The sequence below is a fragment of the Hyperoodon ampullatus genome (assembly GCF_949752795.1).
Source record: "Hyperoodon ampullatus genome assembly, chromosome: 15".
Lineage (NCBI taxonomy): Eukaryota > Metazoa > Chordata > Mammalia > Artiodactyla > Ziphiidae > Hyperoodon > Hyperoodon ampullatus.
This window is the reverse complement of record NC_136928.1, coordinates 17,582,317-17,595,165: the sequence shown is the minus strand read 5'-3', so window position 1 is coordinate 17,595,165 and position 12,849 is coordinate 17,582,317. Positions and strand designations below refer to the sequence as shown.

Sequence of the window (12,849 nt, the reverse complement as noted above, 5' to 3'; positions counted from 1 at the left end):
AGCCTTGGGCCTGAGCCGAGATCTCACCCTGACCACTGGACCTAGCCTTCTGTGACAAAGGGGAATATGAAAGAGAGTCACGTGGAAATGAGGTCCCCCGAGATATGGAAATGTTCCAGAACCTTCGTTGCGTGGTAGTTGATCTGGAGCCAAGCTCACTGTGGTGTGTGTGGCTCTGAGCATTAAGGCAATGCTGGAGGGTAACCCTGACCAGCAGAGCTTGGAGTGCTTCTTGTCTCTTCCTGTTCTACCTCATTTGTTTTATCCCTTCCAGGGAGAAGAAAGGACCCTCGGGATAGTAGCAGCCAGAATGCCGTGGTCTGAAGGAGGATGAAGGGACCGGCACTCAGTCTAACATCGTATAACAATAGAAACGTCTCATGCAATAAAGGGCATTTTCCAAACCTTTCCTGGAGCTTTTATTTAATTACATTTTTCTATCTATGCATCTATCTGTCATCTACATCTGTATCTTTCAAGGTTTGTGAACAAGCTTTCACATAAGCACTAGAGAGACGTCCGCCAGCATTTTCCAGAAGAGGCCTGCAAATTGCTGGGGACTCCTCACAAATAGGGAATGGCCACAACCCCTGCCACACAGACTTTGCGCGTGGCCCTCCTGACGTACTCCCACTCTCTGTCTGAATTTCCCAACGTCTGAGATGAGGGTGCTGGCTGGAGGCAATGATCACGTGCAGGCTGAATCTTCTCCAGATTCTGATTCTCTTCCTGGGCATATCGTCCTCAAGCACAGTCTCCATGTCCCTGGCCACACTGATCTCTCTCCTTCAGTCCTTCCCTCCCTCCCTCTGTTGCCTCCCAGTGCAGAGAATACTTTTTTACATTTCAGACGACATTTATCTTTTGTTCACAGAATTCTCACCTGTTCTACTGTGGCCTCCGCTGTGAACATTCCAAAGCTGAGAATTTTCTTTTTTTCTCCCTCATTTCTGCTGAGTCTTTACCTTCCTAATGCAGTGAACTCACAGTGCCTAGCTGACTGGATGGGGAGAAAAATCCAGGGAGCAAAGAGAAATAATAAAAGAATATATCAGTTAATTTTTCATAGTGTTATCCAACTACATATTTTTAAAATTTTGGAATAATATTAGGAATCTTCTCTTTATAAAAAACTGAATTATTGGGCTTCCCTGGTGGAGCAGTGGTTAAGAATATGCCTGCGAATGCAGGGGACATGGGTTCGAGCCCTGGTCTGGGAAGATCCCACGTGCCACGGAGTAACTAAGCCCGCACGCCACAACTACTGAGCCTGCGCTCTAGAGCCCGTGTGCCACATCTACCGAGCCCACGTGCCACAACTACGGAAGCCTGCGTGCCTAGAGCCCGTGCTCCGCAACAAGAGAAGCCACTGCAATGAGAAGCCCGTGCACCACAGTGAAGAGTAGCCCCCACTCCCTGCAACTAGAGAACGCCCGTTAGCAGCAACAAAGACCCAATGCAGCCCAAAATAAATAAATTAATTTTTAAAAATTGAATTAGTTTCAAGGGTACAATGTATAAAAGTACAATAAAAGTCCCCCTTCATAACCCCCCAACCCCACTCTCAAGATGGAAGAGATATGCTGTGATACAATCTATAGTCGTAGTACTACTACTCCTCCCACCACATCCGAAATCCTCTGAGCCAGGTGCAGCAGCTTCCTTTCACAATGCTAGGACCCGCCACAAGACACATGATAATCCCTTTGGACATTTCAAGGAGCGGCACTAAGGGAACAGTACCTGGGAAATGCCACTGACAGCTCAGAATATCCAGGGCATTTCTAGAGCCTCGGCACTGCTCTCGCTCTGGGTATGAAGGTCCAAAAAGCACATCGGAGAATGTTCATAGTTGTAAACAAGCTCCACCTTTGAAACACAATCTACATAGAACCACATATACAAGCCTGCACAATGGATGAAGCCAAGGTCTCCTCCATGATTGACCTTCTGACCACCTTATTGTCTCCTCAACCATAAAAGGTCAACTTCAAACTCACGACCTTGCCTTGTCACCAGAAACATCCAAGCTTGGATCAGTCTTTCTAAGACCAGATACTTGCTCTCTGAACTATTCGAGACTTGTCACATACACAGAAGTAGAACAGGATTATTTCTATCTACCTGGGGACCTGGAGTCTTTCACATTGCTCCTGTTAAAACTCTCAGAACACCAAAACTTTACCTACACAGGGTTCAAGCTATGACACTCCCAATTTTCACAAACCTCCTCAGCTCTTGTGAGTCACATGCAGCCAATTCCAGGAATTGGAAACATGGTTGTGAGGATGAAACTGACTTTGGGGCTCCCCTTGGATATGGTCTTCCAGACTTACCAAAAGGCCATTAAGAGGACGGTTTACCCCACCTCAGGGAAACCCGAGGCAGTACTTGCAGTCAAGGGCTGGCCATGGCTTCTGAGCTACATCCAAAAAGAATTTCATACTGTACCTGGATCTGCTGAAGCCATTTCTGACTGTCCGAGAGCCAGCATGTACCGTTCCTGAACTGCCTCCATTGTGGATCATCAGTAGGGCTGTCACCTTTACTAAATAAAAATACAGGATACCCAGTTAAACTTGAACTTCACATGAATAGTAAGTCATCACTTTTAGTATAAGTAGATCCTATGTACTATTTGGGGCATACTTATCTTAAAAATGTACTCGTTGTTTTTCTGACATTCATATTTAACTGAACAGCCTATATTTTATCTGTCAACCCTACTCAGAAGAAATGATGAAGGCTTATAGAGATCCAAGAGATCCCTCAGAACATCCTCACCTTTTATTTCTATGTCCTGGACAGTGAGCCCGAGCTTCCCACTCCCATTAATTGGCTATAATGGAGTATAGTCTCCATTTCAGAGCTTTTGCTACTTGTCATTGTTATTATCTTCCTCTCACATCAGTGAGAGGCCCGCATATTGCAAAAGAAACAAACAAACAAAGAAAAAGGAATAAGCTTGAATAATTCCTCCAAATCTCAGTGGTTTAAAACAACAAAGGTTCATTTCCCGCTCCTTGTACATGCCCATCATGGGCTGCCTAGGAGTTCTGCTCTTCCTTTTCCTTATTCCTGCCCCCAGCTTGACAAAGCCACCTCTCTCAGTCATCTTTGTAGAGAGAAAGAATTCTGGAGCCTCACACTGGCAGTGTGAGTTCTGGCCCAAAAGTAACACACATCACTTCCACCCAAAATTGTTGACCACAATCTTATTTTTAGGGAAACCACTGCCCAAAACTGCCTGCCCTGACCAGGCCCGATAGTAACCACTTGCACGAGTTATCTTAAAACAGGAGGTCCTGGTAAGGAACGCGGAACTAACCAACTACCACCAACCGCAAGAATTAGGGAAAGGTCAAAAGGAGAGAGGAGACTCCTGTCCATATGTCCTACCAACCTCCCAGAATCCTTCTCGCTGGAACCTATCTTAGCTGAGCAATGTGTGCACCACCAGAAAGGATCCTGAGTCAGAATGACTGGCCGGAGACAACCCAGAAACTAACCCCATTACCATAAAACCTGAGACTGCGAGCCACATGGCAGAGCAGTTCTCCTGGGTTCCCTTCCCCTGCTGCTCTGCGCCCGGACACCCCTTCCCAATAAAGTCTGTTGCTTTGTCAGCACGTGTGTCTCCTCAGAAAATTCTTTTCTGAGTGGTAGACAAGAGCCCACTCTTGGGCCCTGGAAGAGGTCCCTCTTCCTGCAACATTATCATGTGTCTCTCCATTTTCTAAACTCCTTAGGCAAAAGTAATTGTGAACAATACTACTGAATAGTACAGAAACCATACAGAAAAATTCTAATCCCTCCCTGTCAAATAGGAGACTTGACAAAACCACCAAGCTATGCACTCACAAAACTGGGTCTAGAACTCACATCTCTTAGGTCATGATTCAGAACCTTTTCCCACTATGCTATATGTTAGGATTTTTACACCAAGACAATGTAGTTGGGTTAATAATGCCTTTCCTTCATTTTTTGTTTTTGTTTTTGTTTTCATAAATTGATTCAGGAGGGAGGCTTTGGAAGCCCCTAAAACACTTGCCTTAAACTGAAAAGCAACTGGAAAATAATCCCACTGCCTTTTGAAATGTTTGACCTAGTAAAGATTAGATGTCTGGGAGGCTTTTATGTTCTGAATATAAGGAATAAAAAGGAAACAATCTTCCTAAGACTTTAGGAAACAGGCGGAAAAACTCGACTCCCACTTTGCTATTTTGATTAGCTCGTTGACACTTCAGTTCTTTGACTAATAGCAGTGGCAACAGCTGGAGTTTAGCCAAGATAAAAGTATATATAATAGGGTGGCGGCCCCTGCAGAACCACATACCACTGTAAATGCTTTAGCTCAATCCTATTTGCTCATAGGTCTGTGCAAAGTAACAAATGGTTCTGAAACATTTATTCCAAATAGCTTTCTTATTATTACTTTAAAGATAACTTGGCTGCCAAATACTTGCTCCCTGGTGAAAAAGAATGCATATATGGGAGGAGGATTTATGTATCAAGATATGCTGCTTATTTCCCTCCTGCTGATACAATGCACATCTAATGAATTAGAGATAATCTTCCTCTCTTCCCCAAATTGTAGATAAATGAGTATGTCGTTTCTCCCTCCCTTCAATTCATCCTGGTCACAGTTATTTTCTTGAAGAATATTATTCCCCTGCTTAAATCTTAAATGGCTTCCCAATGCGAGAAGAATAAAACCAAAAATAGTCAACCGAACGTTCAAAGCCCCGTAGGGCTGAAGACCCTGCCGAGTTTTCCAGACTAAGCGTAACACTCACCTTCCCGCCTCAACTAGGCCAGACTTCCCTCCCTCCATCAGAGGACAGGCGCTTGCTCAACTCATTTCTTTCAAGAGTATAATTTTTCAAAGTACAAATTGTTTTTAAGTTCAATTAAAATCCCACTTTCTACAGGAAGCCCTTCCAGATATCCCAGTGAGAATGGACCACACATTTTCCCAGCATGTTAGTTGTACCTCTGTGATAACTCTTTTCACATCCTTCAATCGGACAGACTCTTTTTTTTTCTTTTTTTTTTTTTTATTAGTTTCTGCTTTATAACAAAGTGAATCAGTCATACATATACATCTGTTCCCACATCCCCTCCCTCATGCATCTCCCTCCCTCCCACCCTCCCCATCCCACCCCTCCAGGCGGTCACAAAGCACCGAGCTGATCTCCCTGTGCTCTGCGGCTGCTTCCCACTATCTATCTACCTTACGTTTGGTAGTGTATATATGTCCATGCCTCTCTTTCCCTTTGTCACAGCTTACCCTTCCCCTTCCCCATATCCTCAAGTCCATTCTCAAGTAGGTCTGTGTCTTTATTCCCGTTTTACCCCTAGGTTCTTCATGACATTTTTTTTTTTTTAATTCCATATATATGTGTTAGCATATGGTATTTGTCTTTCTCTTTCTGACTTACTTCACTCTGTATGACAGACTCTAGGTCTATCCACCTCATTACAAATAGCTCAGTTTCATTTCTTTTTATGGCTGAGTAATATTCCATTGTATATATGTGCCACATCTTCTTTAACCATTCATCCGATGATGGACACTTAGGTTGTTTCCAGCTCCGGGCTATTGTGAATAGAGCTGCAATGAACATTTTGGTACATGTCTCTTTTTGAATTATGGTTTTCTCAGGGTATATGCCTAGTAGTGGGATTGCTGGGTCATATGGTAGTTCTATTTTTAGTTTTTTAAGGAACCTCCATACTGTTCTCCATAGTGGCTGTACCAATTCACATTCCCACCAGCAGTGCAAGAGTGTTCCCTTTTCTCCACACCCTCTCCAGCATTTGTTGTTTCTAGATTTCTTGATGATGGCCATTCTGACTGGTGTGAGATGATATCTCATTGTAGTTTTGATTTGCATTTCTCTAATGATTAATGATGTTGAGCATTCTTTCATGTGTTTGTTGGCAGTCTGTATATCTTCTTTGGAGAAATGCCTATTTAAGTCTTCTGCCCATTTTTGGATTGGGTTGTTTGTTTTTTTGCTATTGAGCTGCATGAGCTGTTTATAAATTTTGGAGATTAATCCTTTGTCAGTTGCTTCATTTGCAAATATTTTCTCCCATTCTGAGGGTTCTCTTTTGGTCTTGTTTATGGTTTCCTTTGCTGTGCAAAAGCTTTGAAGTTTCATTAGGTCCCATTTGTTTATCTTTGTTTTTATTTCCATTTCTCTAGGAGGTGGGTCCAAAAGGATCTTGCTGTGATTTATGTCATAGAGTGTTCTACCTATGTTTTCCTCTAAGAGTTTGATAGTTTCTGGCCTTACATTTAGGTCTTTAATCCATTTTGAGCTTATTTTTGTGTATGGTGTTAGGGAATGATCTAATCTCATACTTTTACATGTCCCTGTCCAGTTTTCAATCGGGCAGACTCTTAATGAATGTGTCTGATTTCCCCCACAACATAGAGTAGGAGCCCTTGGAAAGTAGAGGCCGTGATTCCTTATCTCTGCATTTTCCACATCTCCTTGCACTGAGTATGATCCCTAGCAGGACCCTGTGGGCTCCTGGGCACAAAGCCTGTATCGGTGTCCCCCATTTCTTGATGACAGGAAATAGGCTTCATTCAGCCTCCATGACCTTCCCTGAGTTCCAAGGAGCAGGTTCAAACAGTTGCTAATTAGAGAAGGGAGGGGATGCGAGACAAGGGAGGAATAGTCAAAAGAAACACTAGTGCAGCCTTGGGGCAGAGTCTTGGTTCCCCCTTAAGGGATACACGTAACAATATCTTTGAGCTGTTTTGCAGATACTGAAACCCCCACTAGGTGGGAGAAGTTAATGGTGTGCTACCCACAAACACACAGACCCCAGAACCACTTGGAACCCTAAGGTTGATGATGCTGACACCCACTTACCTCACCACCAACCAATCAGAGAAATGTCCATGAGCTGACCATGCCTTCCTCTTTGAACGATTACTATAAAACTCCTCACTACCCTCTCCAGGTCAGGGACACAGAGTTTTGAGGGCAATCGCCTGCTCTAGCCCCCTTTGCCTGGCAAAGCAATAAAGCTATTCTTTTCTACTTCACCCACAACTCTGTCTTGAGATTTAATTCAGTGTCAGGGTACGGAGGCCGGATTCGGCTTCAAGTATGAGCTCCCCTACTTGCTCCTCTATCCCGCAAAAAAAAACCCAAAAGCTTAAATAAATTACCAAAGTACTGGATCTTCTTCCTCCCTAGGCAAAACAATGTCCTGACCAGTGGCCTCTCTTCCTTTTCCCCATACCAGCACAGGAATGCCATCTCTGCATTTATGCTTGCCTGTCACCATGTTCATGTAACTGAACAAAAGTGACAGCCCTCGGGCTTCCCTGGTGGCGCAGTGGTTGGGAGTCCGCCTGCCGATGCAGGGGACACAGGTTCGTGCCCCGGTCCGGGAGCATCCCACATGCCGCGGAGCCGCTGGGCCCGTGAGCCATGGCCGCTGGGCCTGCACGTCCGGAGCCTGTGCTCCGCAACGGGAGAGGCCACAACAGTGAGAGGCCCGCGTACCGCAAAAAACAAAACAAGTGACAGCCCTGTTCATCCCATGTCCTGTGTAATCCACCCAACTCCCTTCTTCTCCATCTAAAACTATTTTTTACACTGCCTAAAATTTAACCATAGAGAATCAGGACTTTGAATGTTTACCCTTCAAAGATTTTTATTAAAATACAAGTAACCTCATGAGAAGTGGTGCCTTAACTTAAACCATCATCAGCCACTGTTTTAGCAAGGACTAGGGGAAAACAGGCTGAGAATTGGGCCATTTTTTAATGGCATTGGAAATGTAGAGACAGGAAGAAGAAGAAGAAATGGTATCTGATCAGGAGGTAGATGTTGGGGAGGTGGTGAAAAAGTACCAAAAATAAATATTCAACTTCCTCATAAATTTGCAACAGACAAAATCTTCCTGAGCTGGTGCCCCTGTGTGAAGCAATGTATTAAGGACATAAGACATAGAGATCCACTGCAAATTAATCAGGTTAATAAACTGAGCTGAGACTCAGAGAGTTCAAATAACTAGGGTTGAGAAGAATATTCGAAGTTTATTTTTAAAGGAGCCCAGAGATTGAGGTAAAACCCACAGCTGTAAAGAACACCTTTGCATCAAGGACTTAGCTTCTATGTATGAATTGTAAGTAAGGGAAGCAGCCCTAGAAAGCAGAATCAGATGATTACTGGTGCCTAGGAAAACCTCTGGCCTAAAGAAGTCATCTGAAGTTAGCCCCATCTTCCTCTAAACCCATTTGGTAGGGTTTTGAAAATCTCCTCCATGAACATAATACACTTGACATGAATTCATGGAAGTAAATGAGGTTAACAGGATCTGACCAACACCTTAGTGTCTCTTCCAAAGGATGGGCAGTGTATCCATAATGAGGAAAGCGATATGAAATGCTCACAAATCCCATGATGAAAATGCCTCTTGGTCTATAAATCATGTTTCCCTGCTGTTCATAGCTCTGAAAAGGATTAGAGAGAAACCTACTCCTGGGTGTGACAACTGGGGTCACTGAAGATTAGATGTTGCCATGAGCCCACAGAGTCTGCCCTGCAGAAAGCAGTAAAATGATCAAACCCCCACTCCTTCTGCTGGAATATTTACTGCTGACACAAGAGTTCAGCTGTAGACTATGAGCAAAAACCTTCTGTCAATCACTTGCAGTCCTTAATTGGATAAAAAGAGCTAGAGATCTTTCAAAACAGTTGAAGATTGCTACCTGACAGGGAGCTGGGAGTAGTGCAACTGGCACATGGGTAATTTTTAAGGCTACTTTTAAGTGTGAAGCCCTTTGACTGGTTCTCTGTCTCATGGGTGTCCCAAAATTTCCATCTCACTGAAATTTGGAAAAGAATTCAGCTTCTGTCTTTCCCCAGAGAGGGGAGGCAGCCACAAGCTTTACAAACCTAGCGTTTGTACATACAGCGAAGTTAGATTCGCTTACTATTGGAGCCTGACAATACTTGATACCTGATAAAAATCACTGTCAAATAACATTTATAAGAACCCAATTGCATGAGATGGGGTACGATGTTGAGGATCACAAGCAGTTACAGCAAAGGCCTCCAGGTGCCCAGAGTTTAGGGCAAGCAAATGAGTATATAGGAAAGGCAAAATTTAAAAATGGCAGACCAAATTTGAATGGACCAAGTAACTGCTTTGCCATTGTACATTCGTCCTATTCCCCGTCACCCATCCATCTATCCATCCCCCCAAAACATACCCCAACCCTAGTGACAAAGGTGGAGGCAAAGCCTGGAAGGACAGTCCACAGGTACTGAGATGCTCAGGGTTGGGAAGGACTTTGATGTTTGTGAAATCCAATCCACGGTACCTTTGAATTTCCTCTGCCATGGCTCCACCAAGTAATTACTTGGCACCTGTCCTAGGACCTTCAGGGACTGGGAATCCACCACTTTCTAAAACAACAACAAAAAAACCTCAACATATTTAGGCAGATAAAACAGATTTAGGCAGATAGAACAAAAAATTCTTCCTTGTAAGGACAAATCCACTTCCCCAGAGCCTGTGGCTTCTGGTTGCATCTTTTAGGGCCACAGAGAAAAAAAAATCAACATTCCTCTTCCACAAGACAATCCTTCTAATATTTGAAGACTGTTATCTCAGCCCTTCAAGTCTTTTCTTCAGCTGCACAGCCCTATTTCCCTAAACGTCCAGATTTCATTTCCACATTGTGATCCAAACTTTCTCCTGAATGTGTGTCCTAGTTGCTTTATATTTATCTTAGTCTACAGTCCCCAGAACTTAACACAGTATTCCAACTAAGGTCTGACCAAGGCAAAGCAGAGTGGGGTTCTTACCTCCCCCACCAGAGATACTTCTCTTAAGACTGGCTTTTTGGTAGCCACATCAAACTGCTAACTCCTACTGAGCTGATACAGCCACTTTAAAGTAGCCAAGTCAGACTTCAAAACCATTATTTCTCACCAAGTAATGGAGCTATCTGGGTTATCCAGACCTCTTCTATCCCTCACCCAAAGACCATCCATAAGCCTCACCCCACCAACATAAAAGCACAAGAAATGGGTAAAGTTTTCTGTTTTGTACATTCCTTGGAAAAAGCTGAAAATTATTTGATTCGCCCAAGACTCCTCAAAATACCCCAGGTCAGGGGCTTCCCCGGTGGCGCAGTGGTTGAGAGTACGCCTGCCGATGCAGGGGACACGGGTTCGTGCCCCGGTCCGGGAAGATCCCACATGCCGCGGAGCGGCTGGGCCCGTGAGCCATGGCCACTGAGCTTGCACGTCCGGAGCCTGTGCTCCGCAACGGGAGAGGCCACAGCAGTGAGAGGCCCGCATACCACAAAAAAAAAAAAAAAAAAGAAAGAAAAAAAAAATACCCCAGGTCAAAAATTGTCATCTCAAAACGTTATGCAACTCGGTGAGCTAATTTCGTGAATCTTTAAATCCCATGAAGGATACCTAATACGTTAGACCATTAAGTGGATCCTGCTTAATTAACAGTAAATCCTAGGGGAAAGAGTGCAGGTCTGTCATTAGAGTCACCTGAGTCCGAATCTCAGCCATATTCATAAAGTGCTGTTGGTCCAGGACAACTTATTCTGAGTCTTGCTTTCCTCCCCTAGAAATGGGGCTAATACATCCATCTTGCCATGGCCTTGTATAAAGTACTGGACACAATGCCTGGCCTGTGGCGGATGGGCAGTAAATGCTATGTTTCCCCTCGCAGCACAGATTATTACAGCTTACACCCCATTTCCCTTAGTAGATTCCTAGCTCTTAGACAAAGGGCCCGGGACTTGCTTGTCTTCACATCCCCCAGACCCTCAACACCAGCGTTAAGTAGACGCACATTCCTCTTGAATATAAATGTGAGCATTTGGGTTTAAATTCAGTTGTGTATCATATAGAAATAATTACATTTCTGCTCTGGCCTCTCAGTTTCAAAGGGGTATTTTTTAATTCCCAGGGAATAGCTAAGATTACCTATTATTAAAAAGAAAAAAGATAGACTCTACTCAAGTCTCGGGCAATCGTGTTCAAATGGTGCTCTAAGTCTCGGAGAACAGGTTGACATTGACATTTCTAATATTCTTAATGTTGACCCAATTTTAAGCTCTATTCCTCTCCTCAGGTAACCGCGTTTCAAGACACAGCCAGAAACAGGAGGGGCAAGGCGAGGCTCTGACGGGGAAAGCCAACCTCTGATATATCCAATTTCTGACCTATGGCTCAGTCAGCTCAAGGAAAGTTTTGTGGGTCCCCAGTGTCTTCCCAGGGCGACAGACACTCCCACACGGCCTCAACCAGGCTGAGGTAATTGTTACTGTTATGGTTTTAACGATGTGAGTGGGAGAACATGAGAATTCTGAGATTTATTTACTGCAAAGCATCCCAAATATCTCATTAATCTGCTTTTCATTTGGCAAACTCTTCCTTCGTTAAAAGTGCCACGCTCTGCTCTGCGGTTTATGACAAAGCAAAAACGTCTCTGGGAGGCAAAGCAGCAAAATGGAAAGAATGGGGGCTCTGGAACAAATCAGACGTGAGTTTGATTTCCAAGTGTGCTACTTACTTGTTCTGTGACTGTGGGCAGTTTTCCTTAGCCTGTTAGAACCCCATCTTCCTCATCTGTCAAGAGAAGATGATTGTCCTGTCCTGGTTTATGAATATTGAGATCAGCCCTAGGCCCTAGGGCACTATGTTTGTTCCTCCTTTAAGGTTCAGTGGTCACCTGCAAAAGGAAGATCATTATATTACCAACTTCATACACTTCGTGATGAGGATTTAAATGGGTGAATGTATGTAAACTAATTAGAACAGAGTCTGGCACAGAGGAAGTTCTATACAAGTGTGTGTTATCATCATTAAGGATTAAATGACACACATAAAGGACGCTTTGAATGGTGACTTGCACCTGTTACATATGAGGTGCTCAATACATGTACGGGAAAACATCTCCCCTCCCAACTAGAGACTTTTCCTCGGGGTCTGAAGAAACTCCTTGGGTGGGAGGAGCTTTTCAAAATTATATACTCAGGGCTTCCCTGGTGGCGCAGTGGTTGAGAGTCCGCCTGCCGATGCAGGAGATGCGGGTTCATGCCCTGGTCCGGGAAGATCCCACATGCCGCAGAGGGGCTGGGCCCGTGGGCCGTGGCCGCTGAGCCTGCACGTGCGGAGACTGTGCTCCGCAACGGGAGAGGCCACAACAGTGAGAGGCCCGTGTACCGCAAAAAAAAAAAAAAAAAAAAAATATATATGTATATATATATATATATACTTTCTTGCTCTACCATTTGAAAATAAGTTCCAGACACCATGACAGTTCATCCCTAAAGATCACACATTTGCTAAGAATGAGTGTTCTCCTATATAATCAGAGTATCACTTTCATATATCCACATTCAAATTTCCCCAGTTGACCAAAATTGTTTTTTTTAATTGTTTTACTTTTTCAATCTAGGGTCAAATCAAGGTTCACACATTGCCTTTGATTATGTCTTTTAGTATCTTATCTTTTTTTTTTTTTTGCTCTACGCGGGCCTCTCACTGTTGTGGCCTCTCCTGTTGCGGAGCACAGGCTCCGGACGCGCAGGCTCAGCGGCCATGGCTCACGGGCCCAGCCGCTCCGCGGCATGTGGGATCTTCCCAGACCGGGGCACAAACCCGTGTCCCCTGCATGGGCAGGCGGACTCTCAACCACTGCGCCACCAGGGAAGCCCTGTCTTTTAGTATCTTACATCTTTTCCTGAAGAGCATTCTTTTTGTTTCTGTTTCTATTTTCACAACATTGAAAAATTCAGGACAGTTGTCCTATATTATGCCCCACATTCTATATGTAATT

The 12,849-nt window shown here is 44.1% G+C and overlaps 1 long non-coding RNA gene across 2 annotated transcripts in view; it reads right to left on the bottom strand.

The window, feature by feature from the left end:
- The window catches only part of LOC307064103, a 35,165-nt gene extending 23,033 nt beyond the window's left edge, over positions 1-12,132 (bottom strand). The window contains exons 1-4 of one of the 2 annotated variants that reach the window (XR_013811274.1): positions 11,581-12,132; positions 9,359-9,443; positions 2,452-2,543; positions 884-1,000 (exon numbers count right to left, since the gene is read on the bottom strand). This is a non-coding gene — a long non-coding RNA (uncharacterized lncRNA). Of the gene's footprint in view, positions 1-883; positions 1,001-2,451; positions 2,549-9,358; positions 9,444-11,580 lie in introns of both variants that reach the window. The other variant, XR_013811275.1, reaches the window with a different exon arrangement.
- Between the last annotated feature and the right edge of the window lie 717 nt (positions 12,133-12,849).